The sequence below is a fragment of the Ahaetulla prasina genome, chromosome 9, assembly GCF_028640845.1.
Source record: "Ahaetulla prasina isolate Xishuangbanna chromosome 9, ASM2864084v1, whole genome shotgun sequence".
Lineage (NCBI taxonomy): Eukaryota > Metazoa > Chordata > Lepidosauria > Squamata > Colubridae > Ahaetulla > Ahaetulla prasina.
The window spans coordinates 30,214,889-30,238,991 of NC_080547.1; the positions used below are offsets into that span (position 1 = coordinate 30,214,889).

The 24,103-nt window shown below is 39.9% G+C and overlaps 1 long non-coding RNA gene across 2 annotated transcripts; it reads right to left on the bottom strand.

The window, feature by feature from the left end:
- Positions 1-445: 445 nt before the first annotated feature.
- Positions 446-22,166, bottom strand: LOC131203883 (uncharacterized). 2 transcript variants are annotated; one of them, XR_009156495.1, is made up of 5 exons: positions 21,999-22,166; positions 15,905-15,972; positions 11,934-12,151; positions 6,803-8,064; positions 446-579 (listed from the first exon to the last, which is right to left on the bottom strand). It is a non-coding gene; the product is annotated as an uncharacterized LOC131203883 (long non-coding RNA). The 2 variants fall into 2 exon arrangements; XR_009156494.1 differs by lacking the exon at positions 11,934-12,151.
- Positions 22,167-24,103: the final 1,937 nt, after the last annotated feature.

Below are 24,103 nucleotides of genomic sequence, written 5' to 3' on the forward strand. Positions count from 1 at the left end.
ATTACCAGACAGCCTTTTGCAATGCACCCAAACGTCAGAATGTGACATTGTAGCTTCCAACTTCTTAAGTGCTGGCCACTCCTGATTTAGAGTGATATAGGATCCAAGGCAGTAGAATAACTGAAGGAAAAAGGTTAGATACCAAAATACTGCCTCAAAGGGGCCCCAAACTTCTATTGTCAGAATTTCTCTTCAGATGAGGTAACTGAAAACAAACAAACAAACAAAAAAAATAAGGTTAGGTTTATTCATTATATTAATTCAAAAAGACATTTGTTTGGCCTAGCATTTTTATAGGAATTTGAGCATTATCGTTTCTAACCTGTGATTCATATCTTTGCACAATGTATGAACAGAGTCCATTTTTGCTTCAAAAATCTTAGCAAACTGAGTATGAATTAGTGTAAAGTGTGAGACATGTCAAAAAGTTTCTGATTCTTGCCTTAGTAGTTCCTGACAGATGTTTGGAAATGGAATATATGAGATGCCAACATCGTCATCATTGTCGTCATCATCATCATCATCATCACAAAGATCATTTAATCCAATTTGTCTGCATCAAACTTTCCAATTGGTCAACTGGTTACAAAGATATTTAGAGGTTTAGCCTTAACAAAGTCTGTCCATCATACAACATATGTGTATTGATTTTTCAAGCCACTTTTTCAAGACCACCAAACAATATGCTATCAAAATGCAGAGATTCAAACATCTATTTCTTTTCAATTACATTGAAAGCTAATGACAATTAAACATGATTTATGCATTTAATCATTTCCCCTTTTTGTCACATTAGAAAATGCAGCTAAGTCAACCCTTTGGAAAGCCTTTGAGGGCATGCTTTGGGTAGCATCATGTAGTCCCCCAGCTTCAGAGAGTCCATCAATGTCTTATACTATTATAGGAGAAATTGCAAAATCTACAAGGGAAAACTGGAAAGGTGTCTCTGCCACTGTGTTCTATCTCTCGCCTTTCCAAGAAGGTCTTCTCTGCTTGCCCCTGTGATGTGATTCCATGGGTCTCTCTGCCATCTGGCTTCAGGTTGGGATGATTTATGAGGTGAAGAAAAAAGACTGATAAATTTTACTGCTGGTCCCAGCATAAACCAAGGTATCAACAGCCCAATCCAGACAGCCCTAATGGAAACTGCCAGCACCAGAGTGCAAGGCATTATTTATGACTGTCTGTAATGCCACTGTAGGAAATTTATCATTGCTTCTCTTGAGCAAGCTGGAATCATAGCAGCATGGCCGGGGGGGAGAAAAGGGAGGAGGCAGTGGAGCTAACACTGGGGGTAGAGAGGAAAGAATGCTGCCAGGTTACTGGTGACTCCTTCCTGCATCATCACAGGCCAAATAGGTCTTGAGGGGGAGATGGAGAGAAAAGAAAGCAAAGGTGAAAGGGGGAGGTGCACAGTAAACTGGTGAAAAATTTCAAGACTTCATCCTTCATTGGGGGTTGAAATGAATTACGATTACAGGAGAGAAAAGCAACAAGATCAGAATCGAGGACAAAATGAATGCTGAATTATAAGTCAAGGTATATTCACTGCAGATACTGTTGAAGACAAAGACAAAGCTGTACAGTTCATCTCTTCTGCCTACCATGGAATTAAACTGAGATCAGTTTCTTATTCCTGCTTTGCTTCAAGGCCAAATCCACATGAAGAATGCTTCAGCAAACTAGAGGTCATCAGAAATGAACTATGGATGTTAACTGTTAGGAATGCATAGATGTGCCGTTAAATACATGTCTTCTAGTTACACTATTAGAATGCAACATATGTTGGAGTTAATAGATCTTGGACAACTTGCCATGGCCAACTCAATGTGGCCAGCTTGCCACAGCCAACTTGCCACCAATTTGCCATGGCCAAATTATTGTGGGACAAATCACCACAGCACAAGAGTTACATTAATATAGGAAAAAGAGTTATATTAATATAGGAAAAAATGGTGAAATTGAATAATTAAAGAAAGAGTGCAAAAGGAGAGACAAAATTAAATGTGAATTACAAAAATTAAAATAAATTTAGATTATTTGAAATAATTAAATTGAATTGTTGAATTGTCCTATAGCGAGTTGTCCCCATGGTAAGTTGGTCACAACAAGTTGGCCATGGCGAGTTGGCATGGTGAATTGTCCCATTCCGTGTGTTAATTGACACAATTTTCAATCCAGGATCTTGGTTGACTAATAATATTTGACTATTAGGCCTGGCCAGAGACACATTATCTAAATATCTTTTGGGATATAAACCAAAGAGAATGTCAAATTTAGCTATTAATAAAATTCATCAATGGAGGTCACCCACTGAAAATAATAACTTAGTTTTTGTGCTGAGCTATTGAAATGCATTATCCATGAGCTCTCACTGGTCTTATTTATTCACAGATGTTTCAGTAGTATTTTGCCACTGATTTCAGATAGAAACGGAAATGCCACATCATGTGCTAATGGTGGGAATTTAAAGAAATGTCAATTACCCAGAGACTTTCTAGGATAACTGATGCCAAGTTCTCCCACTCCTTCATCTCTATTGAAATTTCTAAAGTATTAATACCATAATTGTATTTGGGAGAGAAAAAATTAACTCTAGAGGTGTTGAATATCATGCTCTATAGACAGATGTTGCCAAGTAAGAAAATATTACAGCAGAAAGAAAGGAAACTCCCTTTTTGGCAGAAATTAAGACTCTCAGCATTATCAATGTTTGCTCAAGTTCCAAGTTGTCTCAACAGGCTGCAGTGATGACCACCTATTTCAACAGAAAACTATGGTAATAGAAAGAACTGACTGATTAAACAAGATGTATGTTTCTAGAAAAAGGAATATGGGTTTGGGAGGGTATAAAGTAAAGGATTTTATCCATTCTCACACTCCAAAAATTCACAGATCACCTAAAGAATGTGGCATCTACAGAACCAACTGCTTGAGCAAAGCGTTGGACTAGAAGACCTCCAAGGTCCCTTCCCACTCTGTTGTTCTGTTATTCGGCTTCAGTCTTGTCTTTGGCCTGAATCTACCAAAATTTGGAACTTGTAAGAAAAGAAGTTGCATGTTACTTTTTAATAACTGATTAATTACTGATGTTTTGATATTAGTTGGATGCTGCTAGATTAATGGACAAAACACAGTGAAAAAAGATGAAAGAATTAGAAGTAAAAATAAAATAAAAGTATAGATGATAGGTTCTTCAAGGTAACAGGAAAAGAAAAAACAAAGGAAAACATGGGTACTAATCTTTTCCCAGTGTAGTGTTTTTATAGATAAAAACAACTAAGTACCGCATGGATTTAGGTAAATTGTAGTGTTACTGGTAGTTTCAGACTACGAGTTTTCTCCAGTTAACTGCTTTCAAGAAATATCTTCCTGTTTACATAGAGGCAAGTAAGCAGCACAAAGTTCTGTCTTAGGCCCAATAGTCTATAATATCTTCATAAGTGATTTAGATGAGGGAATAGAAGGGGAATTTACCAAATTTGTGGATGATACTAAGCTGGCAGGAATAGCCAACACCCTAGATGATATGCTCAAGATCCAGATGGATCTTGACAGACTTGAACACTGGGCCCTGTCTAACAAAATGAAATTCAATGTAGAGAAAAGTAAAGTCTTACACTTAGGCAAGAAAAAACAAAAGTACACATATAGACTGGGTGAAACCAAGCTTAAGAGCAGTAACTGTGAGAGGGATCTTGGAGTCTTAGTGGACAACCAATTAAATATGAGCCAGCAATATGAGGTGGCAGTCAAAAAAGCCAATGTAATCCTAAATTTATTAACAGAGGGATACAATCAAGATCAAGTGAGGTACTAATATCAGTCTATAAAGCAGGGATGTCCAAACTTGGCCCCTTGAAGAGTGGTGGACTTCAACTCCCAGAATTCTCCAACTAGCAACTTGCTTAAATTTATAGCTCATGCTGGCTGGGGAATCCTGGGAGTTGAAGTCCACCACTCTCCAAAGGGCCAAGTTTGGACACCCCTGCTATAAAGCCTTAGTAAGACGACATCTAGAATACTGCATCTAGTTTTGGTCAACACACTACAAAAAAGATATTGAAACTCTAGAAAAAGTGCAGAGAAGAGCAATCAAGATGATTAGGGGTAGGGGTGAAATGTAAAATTTGTTACTACCGGTTCTGTGGGCGTGGCTTTGTGTGTGTGGAGGGTAATGTGATGGGGTGGGCGTGGCCAATTTTTTTTTTTACTTTTAAAAGCATGTTTTCTACAACCTCTTCAGCCCTGCTTTTAAAGGGTTCTGATGATCAGGCAACTCAGCTGGGATCGCCAGAGGGAAAAAAGCTTTTAAAGGGTTCTGACAATCCCAGCTGAGTTGCCTGATTGCCAGAACCTTTTAAAAACATTTTTTTCTACAACCTCTTCAGCTGAAGAGCTTGTAGAAAACATGCTTTTAAAGGGTTCTGATGGTCCCAGCTGAGCCGCGCAATCATCAGAGGCTTTTTTTTTTTACTTTTAAAAGCATTTTTTCAGCGGAAGAAAAAAAAATCCTTTTAAAAGTAAAAAAAAACCTCTGATGATCACGCAGCTCAGCTGGAGCGGGGGAGGGGCATGGATTTTTGCTACCAGTTCTCTGAACCACCCACCGCCATCACTATCAGATCGGACGATCCGGTCCGAACCAGGAGCAGTTCACCCCTGATTAGGGGACTGAAGGCTAAAACATTTGATGAATGGTTGCAAGGACTCAGCATGGTTAGTCTAATGAAAAGAAGGACCAGGGGAGACGTGTCAGGTTCCAACCAATGCCCTAATAAAATTAAGAGTCTCAAGCCATTTAGCAGTGTTCCAATATTTGAGGGGCTGCCACAGAGAGGAAGGGGGTCAAGCTATTTTCCAAGGCACCTGAAAGTCAGACAAGGAATAATGGATGGAAATTGTTCAATGAGAGATAATCTAGAAATAAGGAGACATTTTCTGACAGTGAGAACAATAAACCAATGGAACAGTTTTTTTCAGAAGTTGTGGGAGCTTCATCACTAGAAGCTTTCAAGAAGAGACTGGACTGCCTTTTGCCAGAAATGGTGTAGGGACTCGTGCTTGAGTGGGGGGTTGGACTAGATGACCTACAAGGTCCCTTCCAACTCTGTTAATCTGTTACCTGTTTTTTCTACTGAAGCGGAAACTCAGGATTGGGTTGGTTAGAGAAAATGTGGTTATCTTAGATTGTAGATATTTGGAAAGGGCATGAAGAGTTGAAAAAGAGAGCAACATCTTGCTTTGCTTTCTCTCTCTTCCTGTTTTCTCTAGTTCAGAAGACCTGTGTACAGGTAGTCCACAACATTTGACCACAATTGGGACCAGAATTTCCATTGTTAAGCAAGGTGGTTGTTATATGAGTCATGCCAGATTTTACAACCATTTTTGCCATGGCTATTAAGCAAATAATAGTGTTCCAATATCTCAGGGGTTGCCACAAAGAAGAGGGAGTCAAACTATTCTCCAAAGCATCAGAAGGCAGGACAAGAAGCAATGGGTGGAAACAAATCAAGGAAGGAAGCAACCTAGAACGAAGGAGAAATTTCCTGAAAGTTAGAACAATTAATCAGTGGAACAACTTGCCTCCAGAAGTTGTGAATGCTCCAACACTGGAAGTTTTTAAGAAGAGATTGGCCAACCATTTGGCTGAAATGATATAGGGTTTTCTGCCTGAGGGGTTGGACTAGAAGACCTCCAAGGTCCCTTCCAACTCTGTTATTCTATTCTATTCAAATAACTGCAATTGTTAAGTGATTCATGCAGACATTAAGAAAATCTGGTTTTCCTTTTTGGACGTTGCTTGTCAGAAGCTTACTGGGAAGGTCACAAATGGTGATCTCACGATCCTGGGAAGCTGTAGTTATTGTAAATACACGCTGGTTGCCAAGCACCCAAATTTTGATCACATGACTGTTGGGATGTTTTGACATTGGAAATGTGAGGACTGGTCATAAGTCACTTTTTTCAGAGCTGTGTAACTTTGAATGGTCACTAAAGAAATGAATGTAAGTTGAGAACTCCATGTATGTGGAATGAAACTGCCATTGTTTCCTTTATTTCTGGCAACAAATAGCATGGGAGAATCTTACTGAAAGCAGCTTTAGTCCCAGAGTCCAGGCCTCTTTCCCTGCCTTAAAATGCCCTACATAATATCCTCCAGCATTAGCATTATGTACTTCTACATGCTGCCTTTAATGTCGAAATGATGTATAGAATACACCTTCATATAGGTTGACGAACTCATTTAAAACGATACATATTATAAAGAATGCCAATACTATTTTTGTTTCCCTCCTCCATTCTCTTAATATCGAGCTATTGTTGTGATATTGATGGATGAAGGAAAGAAAAAGGGTTTTTTGTTCATATCATTCTGAAAGAATTTGTTCAACTTCCTGTCACTATATATGGCGATTTACTGTAATTTGTTTGTTTACTGCTATTTAAGGATACAGCTTGAACCAAACTCAACTCTTGGTGACCATATGAAGATCATCATGCCATTTACTTAGCAACATTATGAAAATAGTTTGCTGTTTTCTTTTTTTCTGAGATAATCCACAACTTCCCAATCAAACTTAGAGCCTCTAAGCCCTGACTTCCATTTTTGTACTACTACGGCCTAGTCATTTGAGCTCAGGAGAGATTAGGCAAATGTTACCAACTTTTACAGTATAACATCAATAAAGGTTGATCTTACAAACTGAGTAACAGATATCACTCCAAAGTAAAATCCAAGTGTGACACTAAGAAATTAAAAAGGAGACAATAGGTTTGTGCAACAATGTCATGGCATCACCTTAATTATATACTTTTGCTCTGTTTGATGCAAGTTTTCTCATTGAGGTGAAGGATGTGTTTTTCCTTGACAAGGAGATTTGTGTCACATTGAAGCTTCCAATGGAAGGAAATGCTTCCTATGCAAGAATCTCTTCAGGCTATTGGAATGGATGGATGATACAATCTGTGCCCATTGGCTGTTTTGTTTCATGGGGATGGAAAAGGAAAAAGTAAATTCAGGTTTATATTCTTATTTCCAATTTCTTTTTTAAAAAAAGCATCCTGAAAAGAAACCATTGCAAAAAAGAAACCCCATGGTCATCAGAATTTAGCAGAGAGGTGTCCTATTTCTCTATCAGCCTCAGTCAGATGGAATGGCAATTGCTGGATGGAATTGATCCTAAGTTAATGTAGAATTTAAGAAGACACTAAATGCACGCCCCTTTCAGACTTCTTAGGAATGGGGTGAGGTCTACAGTAGACAGTCTAAGGTTAAAGTTTTGGGGATTTGAGGAAGAAACCACAGAGTCAGGTAGTGCATTCCAGGCATTGACAACTCTATTACTGAAGTCGTATTTTCTGCAGTCTAATTTGGATTGGTTTACCATGAGTTTGAATCTATTGTGTGCTCTTGTATTGTTTTGGTTGAAGCTAAAGTATTCATTGGCTGGTAGGACATTGTAGCAGATGATTTTATGTACTATGCTTAGGTCAGACCAAAGATGGCGAAGTTTGAAATTGTCTAAGCCAAAAATTTCGAGTCTGGTGGCAAAAGTTATTTTGTTGCGAGCAGAGGAGTGGAGGACTCTTCTTGTGAAATATCTCTGGACTTGTTCAATTGTATTAATGTCTGATATGCAGTGTGGGTTCCAGACAGATGAGCTGTATTTAAGAATTGGTCTGGCAAAAGTTTTGTATGCCCTAGTTTGCAGTTCAATATTACCGGAGAAGAAACTACGCAAGATTAGGTTAGCAACTCTTAATGTTTTTTAACATTAACAATGTTAAAAAACTGTTTAACAACAATGCTGTTACAGTGAGCTCTGGCACTTAAATCATTTGAGATGAGTATTCCAAGGTCTTTGACAGAGTGAGGGTCGTCTGTTAAGTCGTATCCATCCAGCTTGTATTTTCTGTTCTGATTTTTTTCGCCAATGTGTAAGACAGAGCATTTGTTGGTTGAGATTTGGAGCTGCCAATTGTTTGACCATTCTGATACATAGTCAAGGTGTTTTTGTAGAGTAGTAGCATTGTCAGTGGTGTTGAATAGTTTAACATCATCTGCAAAGAGAACACAGTTGCTTATAATATGGTCTCAAAGGTTATTTATATAAAGTATAAAGAGTGTGGGTCCTACAGTGAGTAACTACTAGCCACAATTATTAAATGATAACAAATTCACATTAATCTATATCTCTATTAGTTGGTCATTTCATGCATGTCTCGTTTGTTTGTTTGAATTTATTGAACACCCAACTCCCATGAACTTATCCCTTGGGGAAAACATGGTGCTAAATTAGATGGGACTTTTTTCTCATTCACCAGATCTTTTGCCAGTAACATCTGGAAGCTGAGTCATGGCAACTGGATTTCTTTTCTTTTTGGGCTTGAAACATTTTGCTGCTTATTCAAGTAGCTTCTTCAGTCTGAGCTCAGTCTGAGCTCTACTTGGATGACTGAGAATCTTTATTGACACTTTACCACTAAATGCTTCTGTTATGTGAAAATGCCACACTAGTCCACAGCGTTTTTCTTCTTTTTTTTTTTGCAGAAGTTGGTTGCAATAACAAAACAGCTCACTAATTGTCCTCTGTTGCAACATCTTTTATAATGCAACTGTCAAGAAGCAGATCCCTTTAAAATGACCCTGTTCCTTTTCGGTTTCTATGTAGTCAAGCTTTAAAAAATGTAAATGCCTATAGGGGTAGGGAGGAAGGGAGGGAATTTGACTGGTATCATGGGATCGGAAACAGAAATGCAAGTGACAGTAGAGTCAACTCTGAAAGAAATGATTGTGCTTGTCTGAGCTGGTACAAAGCAGTTCGATAAGAATCTGACCTCCCAGATGGTGTTCTTCAAAGCCAAACCTGAACATCCAAACACATCATTTTCTTTCAGAAGCAACCAGATCTTTTTGAATACACTTCCGTCCACATCACCCCCAACTTCATTCCTAGTAGATTTCCACTACGGCCAATATGAATGTATATTTTGTCAGCTCTGTCATTTTATATCTGATGATTTTAATATTTTTAATGTTTATTATGCTGTGAGCTGCCTAGATATAGCACAGTGGCTTCAGTGATTGGAACACTGGACAGGAGATTAGCAAGCCCATGTTCAATACCTGAAAGCTGCCATGGGGTAAAGTTGAATTCTCATCCTTCACTCCAACTCTTGCCAGGGACATGAAAGCAGCCCCCAACTGGGCATTCCCAGGGCAACGTTGATGTCGCTGGCTAATCATTTCAACCAGAAGTGCCTCAATGCTTCTGATTTGAGTGCAAAAAAGCTGCTTAGAGTCATTTGAAATAAAATGGGCAGCAAATAAATTGAATAAATAAAATAATAAAAAATAAATAAAACATCTCTCATCATGCAAAAACAGTTTGAAAAGACTGTTTTGTCTTTTGGTTTAAAAAAATCCTTCTAGGGCCGTGATGGCGAACCTATGGCATGTGTGCCAGAGGTGGCATGCAGCATCCTCTTTATGGGCATACGAGCCGTCACCCCAGTTCAGCTCCACCACACATGCGCGCATGCATCCAGCCAGCCAGCTGTTCTTCGGGTCTCTGTCGCAAGGGAGTGGGACACGTGCGGGGGCTGCTTGCATGCATGGGGGGTGGGGGGCAGGGGTAGGGCAGGGGCATGTGGGGGGAACACATGCATTGCATTTTGGGGGTTCACACGTGCACATATTCACACGCGCACATGTGTGCTTTGGGCACTTAGTCCAGAAAAGATTAGCCAGCACTGTTTTAGGGGAAAGAAAATTATTGGAACCTTCATGGATATGAATCCAGCTCTACCAATAGAAACACCAGACAGTGCCTTAAATCAAAAGAACAAGAAAAAATTTAACAATATGCAATAATGAGGCAAACAGGCAGAAATCTTAAAATATGTCAAATGTTCAACCAACTACCTATACTGAGAAAAAATTAAATAAATTCCCTTAAATAAATTTTGAGATCTCATCATATTTGCGCTGTCATCAATTCACTTGATCTGGGAGAATCTCCTATGTTGCCCAGATTTTCTCTGCTTTTGATGTATGTCTTTCTGAAAGCTCATTGTACAATCAGATTAATTTAGAAAAAATATGCTACCATTTATCAGCATTATTCCTATTCTATCATACTGACTTGAAGGGGATATCCTTGAATCAAGAATCAAAAGAAGGAATTTGGATTCATGCTCCTGCTTTCCCTTAGTAAATGTTTTGCCATTTTTAAATAGCTATGACATAGGCAGAAGATCAACTTGTAACGATTCTTCCCATTCTACAGATGAATCTTGGAAGAAACAAGGTGTCTAGAATTTTAATCTTTCATGGTCCCTCCCCAAAACTATTGTTACACCTACATGGGTATTTTAGAAAGCTTTCCATCTTTTCCAGAAAATGAATTTTAGGAGAAAAGTCAATGAAAGATTCAATTTTCCCCAAGCGCTGTGGCCCCAAAATAAAGGGGATACGTAAAAATCTATCAGTTCAAAAGCATGCAAATGTGAGTCGATAAATAAAGTACCACTTAGGTGGGAAAGCAACAGCATTCTGTGGGTCTTGGCATATGCAGTCACACTTGCCAAATGATCATAGAAGAATCTTCAGACAAAGCTGGTTCCCTTGGCTAAGAAACAGAGATAAACATCACCTCCTAGAGACAGGCATGACGACAAGGGAAACTTCCTTTTTTTAATGGCCAGAATGTATTAGCTGAGGCTATCTTGAGCAAAGCTTCAGATGTATACCTACAAATTGTATCTTTCCCTTAACCTATTTTACTGGTGCATTATAGAAAACCATTGCCAGGTCCCAGCTGAGCATGTCGCCACCCCAAAAACAATAAATAAATCCTCCATGTTCCAAGTGTACACTAAAATTAGGGCAAGGCATTTCCAAAAAGCAATATTTATCAAGAATGGAAGCCCAGCCCCATTGCTACAATTCTAAAAGTATTTTTGCTTCTAGGCACCTATCTGTGGATATTTATCTTAAAACACGCATAGCAGGTGGCCCTGTTAGTACATCTTGCATCATAAGGAGTGAGAAATTAATGGAGGGGGGGTGGATGGGAGGGATCCGTGTTCTAAACCAGTTATCTAGATGATGTGGACCAAGTCCATTCATTCTTCAATTTGCAAAGAATAAATATTTCAAGGTCCTTGTATCAGGGAGCAAGCGAATTCAAAGACACCTTCTTAAGGCCGGCACAAAAGGATTCCCTTGCTCTTTGTTGTTTGGGAAGGAGAATCAAATATACTCCCAGCTCTCTTTCCACAGTCTGTGCCGATTTATGTTTACACCTACACTGACAAGCAAAAAAAACCTTGACAGCCCAATTACAATCCACTTGGGTGTTCCTTCTCTGAACACAAAAGGATCTCTAAACGTTCTTTGAGTGAGTCCTTAAACCCTAGGCTTGTTGAAGCATCATGACAGGCACAGGCAGCCTGAGTGCCTTATTAAGGGTGCAAGAAAGATCATCTGGGTCTGACTACGCAGGCTGCCACCGGAGCCCAGCCTGAGAAAATTTGGCTGTTGCAGCTCCATTCTGAGACTCCCAATTAGCAAGCAACAGCCTGTCACCAAGCTGTTAACACATGGAGTTTCAGAGGAAGAACAGCACACTGCAAAGTAGAATAAGCAGAGAGAGGGAAAGACAGAGACGGAGCAAGAGAAGGGAGATGCCTTCTGTAAGCTGCACAACAAGCTCTAGGGTGTTGCAAAAAAAAAAAGAGGATTAAGCATATTACATTCCAACCGACCCACATTTAGAAGGTACAGTGCTGGCAAACTTATTGGCAGGTAAAGCTGATGAAAGAGACACTTGCAATTTTATCTCTAGACTTCAAGGGTTCTAATTATGTTGTTTGTGCATGGCACCGCCCATATGCTGGAAATCTGCTGCTCTTCCAGCAATGCTTACCAAGTCATATGCAAAATCTTGCTCCCTTCTGAATTTTTTCCAGGTGTGGATCCAATGCTTAAAGCACTAGAAAGGAGAGTTCTCCTGAAGACTTCCTGAAGACTGTAGGGTTTCCTGCCTGGACAGGGGGTTGGATTAGAAGACCTCCAAGGTCCCTTCCAACTCTGTTATTACATGTCTAGGGTGCCATTATTTTCCATGCATTTGTGACTCTTTTCCTGTATGTGAAGATACTGAAAGTTAATAGACAAATAGAGAAGATTCCAAAGGAGCTGAACTTCGGAAATATGCTCTATTTTTTCAGCTCAACTTTTGCAAGACCGATGCCGTTAATGAATCACATTACTTGAAAAACAAAGAAATACATATAAGGCTTTCAATAAAGGAACTACAGTAACATTAGTTTGAATTATTACATGCATATCAATGCAGCACAGGGCCATAAGGAAGAATGAGTTGTATCTGCAGTCTTTGTATCCTGGTGTTAACAAGTGAAAATAATTGAAAGGCATTTATCTCCCTTTGGTACCATCAAGTAAAGAAATCCAGATTAGTTCACATAAGATTTTTACAATTACCCTTTTACAAATGTGTAATCTTCCCAGAATTTGATTGCCTTTATTTTAGGGATATCATTACATCATCTCACCTATCCTTAGAAATGAATTTTGTAAATATCTGAATACTTGTCACTTACTCTTTGAAAGGCCTATATAGCAAGAGTCTTATCTGTTACTGCAATGAAACTGCGCCAACAATGGAATGTTTATAAATTTGTTTTTAAATTTTAATAAAAAGCAATGCCAAGCAAGAATAAAGTTCTAACCATGATTCTGGACTTGTCAGCCCAACAGCCAGTCTAATTTAAAATCTACACTAGAGAAGCCAAGATTCAAATACAATCATAATCATAGATTCTGTGGTTTTGAGCCAGTTCTCATTTCTATCTACATCGGATTGTTGTCAGAAAAGAACATAAAACGAAAATTTTATATGTAATGCTTTGATTTCTTGGAGGAAAGACAGATACAAAATTAGATATTGGGGATAGAGACAGTGTTGTTCCAAATTTTGGAAAAAAATGAGAGAATTCCAGAAGTAGGGCCAGTGATTAAGGCACCAGGAGAGTGCCTTAGGGTGGGAGTATTAGTCCTGCTTTAGGCACAGGCCAGCTGGATGTCCTTGGTCCATGGATGGGTCCCTCTCTCTCAGACCAGAAGGAGACAATGGCAAACCACTTCTGAAATTGACATTATAATGCACTTTGGAGAAGAAACCTCGAGGTTGATGCCAGAGGAGTTGGTCCATTTCAACAACTCTGTACCTAACCAGCTTGCTCCAATTGAAGAAGCTGCTTGGATGAGCAGCAAAATGTCTCAAACCAACAAGACGTCCAGTTGCCATGATTCAATTTTCCAGACAACTCTACCTGGATGACTGAGAATCTTCATTAACTTCTGAAATCATGCCAAGATAACTGCTGGGACTTGTCCGGGCAGATGCCAGGAGTCAAGATTGATTCAAAGGTACACAAAAAAGTAATCTCTGAAAACAATAAAGTAACTCAACATCCAGGAACATATTCGGCAGACAGAAAAAATTCAGAGCATCTCTTGCTATCATAAATCCACATCCAATGTCTAGTAGTATAACACGCCCACTGTGAGTACCCGTAATAACAGGTTACAAAGCAGTTAATGCAGCAGACTCCATAGGCTTGCAAAAAAAAAAGAAGAAGAAGAAGGTAGACCGTCTGCTGCCACCGAATGCCTCTCACTGACCCGTGCGCTCTCACAGAGAGGGACTCCTCAGGGTGCCGTTGGCCAGGCAGTGCCGACTGGCGACACCCAGGGGAAGGGCCTTTTCTGTGGGGGCTCCCACCCTCTGGAACGAGCTTCCCCCAGGACTTCGCCAACTTCCTGACCTTCGAACCTTCCGCCGCGAGCTTAAGACACATCTATTTACCTGCGCAGGACTGGACTAGAATTTTAAATTTTTAAATGTTTAAATTTTAAATCTGGTTTTAAATGGGGTTTTATTATTTATATCTCTATTTTAAATATTCGGCCTATGTAATAAGTTTTTTAAATTAATGTTTTACTCTGTATATATATATATGTTTTTATATGGCTGTAAACCGCCCTGGGTCCCTAGGAAGATAGGGCGGTATAAAAGTGTGAATAATAAATAAATAAGTAAATAAATAAAAAATAGAAGAGAACAAGCCAGGAGGAAAATAGATTTTAATCTCATGAAATGCATTTGACACTTTAAAAAGCAGGTACAATCTCCCATTTGCTTTCTAACCCTGAAATGGTTAAGGCTACAGGCTAGAAACCAGGAGGTTGTGAATTCTAGTCCCACTTTAGGCATGAAAGTTGGCTGGGTGACTTTGGGTCAATCCCTCACTCTCAGCCCAACTCATCTCACAGGATTGTTGCTGGGGAAAATAGGAGAAAGGAGCATTAATTATGTTCACTGCCTTGGGTTATTTATAAAAATAATAAAGGTGGATTAAAAAATCTCTTTAAAAAGTATTGGAAAAGATTGTGGAATCCATCAAAAGTGACAGAGCCGGCAACTACAAAATGCCAGCGGGGATAAGGGAGCTTGGCTGATGGGTTCCAAGTCAGTCACACAGCCTCAGAGAGTCTTACATGCATCATGGTCAAAGAATGTGCAATCTTTTGATTTGCACGTGACATTTTCCTTCTGGCCATGAAAATAAGAGCCTTGCATTTATGATCATTGAGAAACTAAGACATTGGTCAGGGTAGCAATTTTATATACTCTTTATCTTTTGTGTCTCCATAGGCGAGGAGTTGAAATCTGCCTGGGATTTAAAAATGCCTGCATTGTCTATACCCAGTAAAGTGCTGGGTATAACTGATATTTTCACTAAAATGCATGAAAGACACAGTGGGAGACAAAGATCCCACTTATCAGTAGCCCTAATAAGTGAGAATTCCTTCTCCTCTAACATATTATTGGAAAACTGTATTTGGAATATCTCCTAAAAATATAATGCACAAAGAAGCACATGGAGAGAGAGAGAGAGAGAGAGAAACCTTGATGTGGTTAATTGTGCTATAACCCATCTATGTTAACATCTAGATTTTCCAGCAAATGTGCACAGAATACAAGGCAGCCACAGTACAGGCCCAAATATTTTAATGTCTGCCTGTCCGAAGACCATTTAGAAGGCAATTGGTATCATTGTTTTGAAGATAGATGTTTCTTTTCAGGTTAAGGAAGAATAAAATAAAATATAAAAAAGAAACAGGAATGAAAAATAGAAGCTCATCCCATCATAATGGGAATTAGCCTTCCACATTCAAAATATTTCATTCATGATGTGTGTGCTGGCACCAGTATTTTCCCAAGCTTTTTTCTAAGAAAAGCGAGATGATGTAACAAATCCATCAGACCTCATCTCTGTCTAGTCCAAAGGCTCTCCAGATTATATTTTCTTATTTCCAGAAGTAAAAAGGCTAGGATTAATGGGACTAGAAATGCACTGAATCTAAAGACTATCAATTGAGGTAGTCCAATATCCTATCTTGTTGATGACCTACAAAGTATAAAGGTAATAGCCCTCCCATAATAGTTATCCAAAGGGATGCGGTGGCTCAGTGGCTAAGATGTTGAGCTTGTCGATCAAAAAGTCAACAGTTCAGCGGTTCGAATCCCTAGTGCTGTCGTGTAATGGGGTGAGCTCCTGTTACTTGTCCCAGCTTCTGCCAACCTAGCGTTCAAAAGCATGTAAAAAATGCAAGTAGAAAAATAGGGACCACCTTTGGTGGGAAGGTAACAGCGTTCTGTGCGCCTTTGGTGTTTAGTCATGCCGGCCACATGACCACGGAGATGTCTTTGGACAGCGCTGGCTCTTCGGCTTTGAAACAGAGATGAGCACTGCCCCCTAGAGTTGGGAACAACTAGCACATACATGCGAGGGGAACCTATACCTTTACCTTTAATAGTTATCGTCTCCTTAGGAAGGTGCTCAGAGGCATGTTTCATAGAATTTCCATTTAATTATCTGTAATTAAGAGGACACATTATCAATTTGTATTATTATCATTTTAATCAAAAATCCTTAATACTTAAATCAATGCAGAAATAGGTTAGTTAGTGTTTGAGGGGTCCTTGGTGCTCTCTTGCTTGTTGTCTTGCAGATGTTTCATTACCCTAACTAGGTAACATCATCAGTGCTAGGACCAGGGCAAGGTTCCAGAAAGGGAATTTCTAGAAGCCTGGCACACTGACAAATCAGCCCTCATTAGACACATGGACATTAACAACATCTTTAGACTATGCAAAAGAGACAATCAACCAGCCCAAAAGAGAACAAAAGATTCCAGGACCCAGATCAGCACCCAGATCAGCATAGATTAACTCCAAGATTAACTTCAGACCAACAATCAAGTAAACAATATCCCCAATCAAGAAACTGCCAAAGAGCCATTAATAAAAAGCCCAACCAAAGAATCTCTAAGACCACCCACACCCACACAGAGAGGCAAATCACCAAAATATAAACTGACAGCAAACAGCACTCCCTACTAGCACTGATGATGTTACCAAGTTAGGGTAATGAAATGTCTGCAAGAGAACAAGCAAGCTCAGAGACACCAAGAAACCCTGTGTTGTGACCCACGCCCAAGTAGAAAGTAGGAAAGTTTATTCGAACAGCTGAAAATTACTTCATTCTCAGTGTAGTTCAACTAAATTAAAGCAAATTCCTCCCAACACAATTCCTCAGTCCTATCACCAACCTTGGTCCAATTAGGCAAACTGCCAAAGGTCTTTCTTGTCAAAAGTTCAGAAGACACCGATATAAAACAAATGCAACAAGACAAAGCTATCAACGTTGTTTTCCAGCAAAGAGCCCAAATGCTGTTGCTGGTCTTTTAAGCCTTATGGGAGGGGCCAATCATTTCTTGGCCCTATTCCCGAGTCGTCCTCTTTGCCTGAGCTGCTCTTGCCTTCTGGCAGCTCTTCTCATGCGTGCATTAGGAACAGGCTCCTCCTGTTCCTCTGCCTCACTACTGTCAGTCTCTGGAGGCTCTGGAGTCTGCACCTCACTCCTCAATGGCCCTGGCCCCACCTCAGCCTTCGACGCAGAGCCCTCATCCGGGCCTTCCCCAGCCTCCAGGACTGGCCCACGTTCTTCCTCAGCCTCATCGCTGTCCGACTCTGTTGCCAGCTCTGCAGGCTGCTGGCGGACCACAGCACCCTCATTTCAACTCTGAACTACAAATATTCTCCATTATTAGTTAGTGTTTAGCAGGAATGGGAATTAAAAAAACCAAGGTCTATTCTTTAAGGACAATTTAACTATAATACTAAACAGGAAAAACAACAAGATTTGAGATTAATTATCTTCCAGTCAATAGTATACATCCTACATTATGAATTTCTAGCAGAAGTATTGTCCACATATCAAGTAGAATGAAGTTGAAGCAACAATATTTATTTATTTATTTATTTATTTTTCACATTTTTATACCGCCCTTCTCCGGGGACTCAGGGCGGTGTACAGCATAGATAAAACACAAATACCAAAAAGTTTAAAATACAATATATCGTTAAAAATCTAATTCAATAAGCTGAATATTTAAAATAAGTGTGTAAAATTATAAAAATAGAATAAACCCCATTTAAAAACCCCACTAAAAACCCTCGAATTAAAATTTATCATTAGGCCAGCCCTGCTTGATGAAAGAAGAAAGTTTTAAGCTCGCGCTTAAAGGTTCAAAGATCAGGGAGAAGGTGTAGCCCCACAGGTAATTCATTCCACAGGGCAGAAGCCCCCACAGAGAATGCTCTTCCCCTGGGGGCCACCAGCCGACATTGTTTGGCCGACGGCACCCTAAGGAGGCCCTCTCTGTGAGAGCGCACCGGTCGATGGGAGGCTACTGGCGGCAGCAGGCGGTCCCGTAAATATCATGGTCCCATGCCATGGAGCGCTTTAAAGGTGATGACCAAAACCTTGAATCGTACCCGGAAGACCACCGGCAACCAATGCAGCCTGCGCAGGAGAGGTGTTACATGGGAGCTGCGAGATGATCCCTCTATCCCCCGCGCAGCCACATTTTGTACCAGTTGGAGCCTCCTGGTGCTCTTCAAGGGGAGCCCCATGTAGAGAGCATTGCAGTAATCCAGGCGGGAAGTAACGAGGGCATGAGTGACTGTGCATAGAGAGTCCCAATCCAGGAAGGGGCGCAACTGGCAAATCAGGCGAACCTGATAGAAAGCTCCCCTGGTGACGGCCATCAAATGATCTTCTAAAGACAGCCGTGCATCCAGGAGAATGTCTAAGTTGCGCACCGATTCCCTGAGGGCCAACGATTCGCCCCCCACAGTCAGCGATGGAATCAGCTGACTGTGCCGGGATGCTGGTACCCACAGCCACTCCGTCTTGGATGAGTTGAGTCGGAGTCTGTTCATCCCCATCCAGACCCGAATGGCCTCAAGGCACCGGGTCATCACATCAACGGCTTCGTTGGTGTGGTTCGGGATGGAAATGTACAGCTGAGTGTCATCAGCGTACAGTTGACAATTCACCCCGAAACCACGGATGATCTCCCCCAGCGGCTTCATGTAGATGTTGAACAGGAGAGGCGAGAGAATCGACCCCTGTGGCACCCCACAAGTGAGGTGGCTAGCGGTCGACCTCTGCCCCCCTGTCAACACCGTCTGCGAACAGTCGGAGAGGTAGGAGGAGAACCACCGAAAAACGGTGCCCCCCACTCCTAAACTCCCCAACCGTCGCAGCAGGATACCATGGTCGATGGTATCAAAAGCTGTTGACAGATCTAACAGGACAAGGACAGAGGAGCAACCCTTGTCCCGTGCCCTCCAGAGATCATCAACCAATGCGACCAAAGCCGTCTCCGTGCTATACCCAGGCCTGAAGCCGGACTGGCACGGGTCTAGATAGACAGTTTCCTCCAGGTAACTGCCATGCCACCACACTCTCAACAACCTTCGCCACAAAGCGAAGGTTGGAGACAGGACGGTAATTAGCCAAAATAGCCGGGTCCAGGGAAGGCTTCTTAAGGAGGGGCCTCACCACCGCCTCTTTCAAGGTGGCTGGGAAGACTCCCTCCACCAAAGAAGCACTAATAATTCCCTGGAGCCAGCCTCGTGTAACCTCCTGAGTGGCCAGCACCAGCCAGGAGGGACACGGGTCCAATAAACATGTGGTAGCATTCAGCCTCCCCAGTATCCTATCCATGTCTTCGGGAGTCACAGAGTCGAACTCCGCCCAAGTAATATTCTCAAGACCTGCCTCCGTCATCCCGCCTGAATCCACCCAATCAGCGTCCAGCCCGTCCCGGATCTGAGCGATTTTATCGTGCAGATACCTTCCAAATTCCTCAGCAATGTCTTCCAAGCACTGGCAAATATTTGAAATAGGGACTGTCAACTTATCAAAGTTATAAAGCATCTTTAAAGGTTATTTTGAATTATGGTAAATTAAATTCCAGACATTTCTGAGGTCAAACAACATTTCTGAGATCATTTCTTCATTGACTTTGTGTTCATTTTCAGATTCAATTTACAAAGGTTAATTTTGACTTACAAATGTCTATGTGAAGAAAGAGATTTTGGAACCTGATAAATTCCATTTTCCATACAGTATGTATCTTTTTTGGGTTTTGGGGTACCTGTGAATTCCTTTCTTCATATACCCTTCAGAGAGAATTTATAGATCCTAGCTATAAGAAAGATATTTTTCAGTGGTGGCCTTCCATATTTTGACATGCTTTACCTAAAGACATTTACCTATCTGACATTGTTATTAATGACTTTTCAATGTCAGGCCAAGGCGTTATTTTTCTCCATGTCTTTTAAAGATCCCCATTTTAATTGCTGTCTTTTGATTTTGTTGCTCCTAGTTGTCCATAGTGCTTAAAGTCTGGATCAATTGATATGTCCCATACGTTTCATAAATAAATAATTGATTGTATGGTGATACTAACCACATTAATTAAGCATGTTGCCAATACTGGTGGGCTTTATTGAAAACGAGGGCTTTATCTGTCCATACATTTGTCCATATATATCCTGAACCTATGAGACAACACTAGAATGAAGAAGACTCTTGCCTCTCCCCATGGAGTGCTAAAATATTGAATAAATAAATAAAAAGAAATCATAAAAGGTTGCCTTGCCCTGCTCTACATACAATTTCTTCCCATGTTTTCTTTATTATTACGCTCACCACTGGAGCCTTTAAAAGTGAGTATTCTATTTAGAAATAAATGCTGCTGGTACCAATAATAGATTGTTTAGAAAAGTTTAGGAAAGAAATGTTTAGCAATTTGGTATTAGAGTTTATTTAAAACTTTTAGAGTGCTTTCACCTGTTCTTGATGACGATTTGTTCTTGGACAATCTCCTCACCCTGTAACTCTTCTCAAATTTTTCTAAATTCGTAGACATGTTTTTTAAATCCAAAGCTATACCCCAGATTGATTAAAGTCAGAACAGAAAGCTTGTTGCTAAAGCCTTCTTTAGTAAAAACAGATGCAATGAATGCAATTACATGACTCAAAATCCTGCAACATTTAATGAATACTTTTTCCCCTGATGTGAATGGCAGCTCCATAAGACATTTCTCAGGACTTATATGGGAGTGTCTGTGTTTGTATGAATGTGGATGTGGATGTGGATGTGGATGCTTCAAATTCTTACCATTTCTTCTTTGCTATGCTCCTAAGCATTGCTTTTGGTATACCTTTTTTTGCTTTCAATTAATTCATCAGAATTAATGCTGTCTTTCCCACATTAGGACCTACAATGCCTTTTTCTTTTTGTAGGTGGGAGCTTTTAATTGCTTCCATTATGCTGCAATTTAGCTGCACGGGTATGCTTTTTAAACCACTTTCTGATTTTCTCAAAAAATTTGTAGCCCTCTATACTTTAATTTGTGGCATTCCTATATCCCAATGCTGTTGGAGCATTATTTCAGCTTCCTTCAGTTGTGTTGTTTTAAAGGGTGTACATTAATTTCTTCAAAATGGTTTTCCCTTTTTTCCTTCTACTTGACCACTTATTTTGGTAATCAATCATGATAATATGTCCTCTTCGATCTTTGAACATTCCCTGTTTCTGAACTTACTTTGCTTAAGTTTGGCAGCTGTGGAAACAGCAACGGCTCTTTGCAGGTCTTTAGTTGGTGATCTTTAATTCAATGTAAGACCATTTCATATTTCACATTTTCCCCTATTTTCATCTGAAAAATATTAGATGGTGTCAGCTTGTACATCTTGTTACCATTTATTATATTTGAGGGTTTTTTTGCATTAGGTATTAATTAATCCTCAGTAACTCTAAGGCCTTCTGAATCCATTACTTTTCTGATTTTTATGCTGTGAGCAAATTCACTGCTAGAGCCCATGTGTTATCTAAACCCTGCAGATTTTAAAAATTATTTCTATTTTATTGGAAGCAAGAAAACATTTCAAGAAATTTTATGGCTTTAATACATTTGGTTCTCAGTCCTGTTGTAATATGTGAGCTGATACATCCTCCTTGTGAGGTATGATCTCTAGCAATGCAGAAAGAGACTTCTTAAAAAAAATGAATAGATCTGCTTTGATTTTTATAACTTGGATTTTTTAAAAAACAGGCTAATTTTATTTCTCTTTCTGCTGCTGCTGTATTTCTTTGCATTGTTATTGAATGTATTTTTGTATACATTTTCTGGCATATTTATAAAATGCACCCTTCTTTTGCATTCAGTTTCTCCATATACTTTTTTCCAATGAATCTTTTCTCAACTATATACATTTCTCTGCATCAGCAGCCTTAATATGTGCCTTGCTCTAAAGATTGATTAGAGACAAACTATGAGTTCTGGGACATACAGATTGCCATGAATAACATCATTATACACTTTTAATAATGCAATGGATACTTTTTATTTTTAATTTTGAAGTTACCAGCTGGAACATGCAAGCACTTTCGTTTGTGGGGAAAATCAAGGTTAAAATTGCATTGCTTTCTCTCTGTTGAAAATGTATTACTTATTAATTTTACCCACTTATTGTCTTACCTTGACCCTAAGGATGCAAAGGTGCAAAAGAATGCTTTATCATCATGCTTTGTCATCATGCTTTTTAAAGGCAAGAGTAGCATCAGCGCCCACATGTCATGTGCTGATGCATATTCTGAGTGATGTCAAAGGTGGAGATCTCTCATCTAAACCATCAGCAGTTATCCTGGGCCTAGGGACAACGAAGAAAGCCTATTCATTGTTTTGAAATTGAATTATATTTCAGAAATGCCAAGCTTTCAACCTTTCCTTCATTCCTTTCCACCCCTTTTACAAAGAAGCTCAAGGAGGATTTTTGTCTAGAATAGAATAGAATTTTTATTGGCCAAGTGTGATTGGACACACAAGGAATTTGTCTTGGTGCATATGCTCTCAGTGTACATAAAAGAAAAGATACGTTCATCAAGGTACAACATTTACAACACAATTGATGATCAATATATCAATATAAATCATAAGGATTGCCAGCAACAAGTTATAGTCATACAGTCATAAGTGGAAAGAGATTGGTGATGGGAACTATGAAACGATTAATAGTAGTGCAGATTCAGTAAATAGTCTGACAGTGTTGAGGGAATTATTTGTTTAGCAGAGTGATGGCCTTCGGGAAAAAACTGTTCTTGTGTCTAGTTGTTCTGGTGTGCAGTGCTCTATAGCGTCGTTTTGAGGGTAGGAGTTGAAACAGTTTATGTCCAGGATGCGAGGGATCTGCAAATATTTTCACGGCCCTCTTCTTGATTCGTGCAGTATACAGGTCCTCAATGGAAGGCAGTTGGTAGCAATTATTTTTTCTGCAGTTCTAATTATCCTCTGAAGTCTGTGTTTTTCTTGTTGGGTTGCAGAACCGAACCAGACAGTTATAGAGGTGCAAATGACAGACTCAATAATTCCTCTGTAGAATTGGATCAGCAGCTCCTTGGGCAGTTTGAGCTTACTGAGTTGGCGCAGAAAGAACATTCTTTGTTGTCCTTTTTTAATGATGTTTTTGATGTTAGCTGTCCATTTGAGATCTTGCGATATGATAGAACCCAGAAATTTGAAGGTTTCTACTGTTGATACTGTGTTGTCAAGTATTGTGAGAGGTGGAAGTATGGAAGGGTTTTTCCTAAAGTCTACCACCATTTCTACGGTTTTGAGTGTGTTCAGTTCCAGATTGTTTTGGTTGCACCACAAGGCTAGTCGTTCGACCTCTCGTCTATATGCGGATTCGTCATTGTCTCGAATGAGACCAATCACTGTTGTGTCATCTGCGAACTTCAGTAGCTTAACAAATGGATCATTGGAGATGCAGTCATTGGTATACAGAGAGAAGAGAAGTGGGGAGAGCACACAGCCTTGGGGGGCCCCTGTGCTAATTGTACAGGTATTTGATGTGATCTTGCTTAGCTTCACCTGCTGCTTCCTGTTTGTTAGGAAGCTTGTGATCCACTTACAAGTCTGTTCCGGTACCTGTAGCTGGTTTAGCTTAGTTAGAAGAATGTCTGGAATGATGGTATTGAATGCTGAACTAAAGTCTACAAAAAGGACCCTTGCATAGGTCTTTGGAGACTCAAGATGTTGTAGGATGTAGTGCAGAGCCATATTAACAGCATCATCTGTTGATCTATTTGCTCGGTATGCAAATTGCAAGGGGTCTAAGAGCGGATTCGTGATGGTTTTCAGGTAGGAAAGCACTAGCCTTTCAAAGGTTTTCATGACTACAGATGTTAGAGCAACTGGTCTGTAGTCATTCAGTTCCTTGATGGTGGGCTTCTTCGGCACTGGGATGATGGTAGAGCGTTTGAAGCAAGAAGGAACATAGCACATCTCTAGTGGTTTATTGAATCACATCTCTAGTGATTTATTGAATCACAGTCTATTAGTGTGATTAGAATTTCCACAGGCAAGAGAATTTTTAGCAAGACTTTTTTAAAAAACAAACAAACAAACCTGCGTAACATTAACTTCATAACCCAGAAGACCAAATGGAGGAGAAGGAAGAAGAAAGAAAATAAGAATAATGGAAGGAAAGGAAAGGACAATGGCAAACACCAAATATTAAATGAACCAATTAAGACTGTTTTCAATGGAGCCATTCATTGGTTTTCAAACATATTTATGTTAGA